This window comes from Orycteropus afer, unplaced genomic scaffold (genome assembly GCF_000298275.1).
Source record: "Orycteropus afer afer isolate SDZICR_OR568_19922 unplaced genomic scaffold, OryAfe1.0 scaffold00936, whole genome shotgun sequence".
NCBI classification, from domain to species: domain Eukaryota; kingdom Metazoa; phylum Chordata; class Mammalia; order Tubulidentata; family Orycteropodidae; genus Orycteropus; species Orycteropus afer.
This window is the reverse complement of record NW_006922523.1, coordinates 258,614-259,423: the sequence shown is the minus strand read 5'-3', so window position 1 is coordinate 259,423 and position 810 is coordinate 258,614.

Sequence of the window (810 nt, the reverse complement as noted above, 5' to 3'; positions counted from 1 at the left end):
CCATAGCCTCCTAGGTTTAAAAGAGTCAGACCTTCACCAACTTGGTTGTGGGGTGTCGAGCTGATTGTTCATGTGTGCCAGCAGCCATAGCTGCTGCCCCAAAGTGAGGGGGCAGAGCTGCCATGCACAAGAGGCAGAGGAACAGGGCCCACCAGGCCAAGGGGGTGAGGGTGCCATCAGAGAAACTAGGAGACTAGAGCCACTCAATGAAGGAGATCTGTACAGATGCCACCTAATAAAGATCTGTATAGGTGCCAAGTTGACAAGTGGTGGAATCCTGGTAGTTAAGGTTGTCGTCAACTTGGCTGGGCCTGGTTGAGTGGCTGGGCAGCTGGATGTAGCTATTCCCCATGGTGAGGTTGTAATTAACTCCATGGTGGAATCTACTGGAGCAGCTAAGTAGCTGCTTTAGGGATCTGCTTCCAGCATATAAGAAGCAGCTTTAAGGAAGGTCTGTAGCTTTTGGAGCTCTTGAACCCCACATGTAGCCGAGCCTTCATTCAGCAGCCTGCCATGCTTTACTGATCTTGGGACTTTTAATAGACTTGAATCAATGTCCTGCTGTGTAGTTTGGTAATATCAAGACTGTGCCATTTTATTTGTCGACTTTGGGCCTGTTAGCATCAGCAGCCAGTAGCTGCCTGGGTGAAGATATCCCTCTAGCTTCAGTGGGGCAGGAGCAAGTGGCAGAGCTGAAGCTCAATGTCGAGGGGCTTTCCCACAGCCCGTAGAGCTTGGCACTTGTATCTTGGGCTTCTGGCCTCCAAAACTGTAAGAATAAACTCGTCTTTGTTAAAGCCATCCCATTTG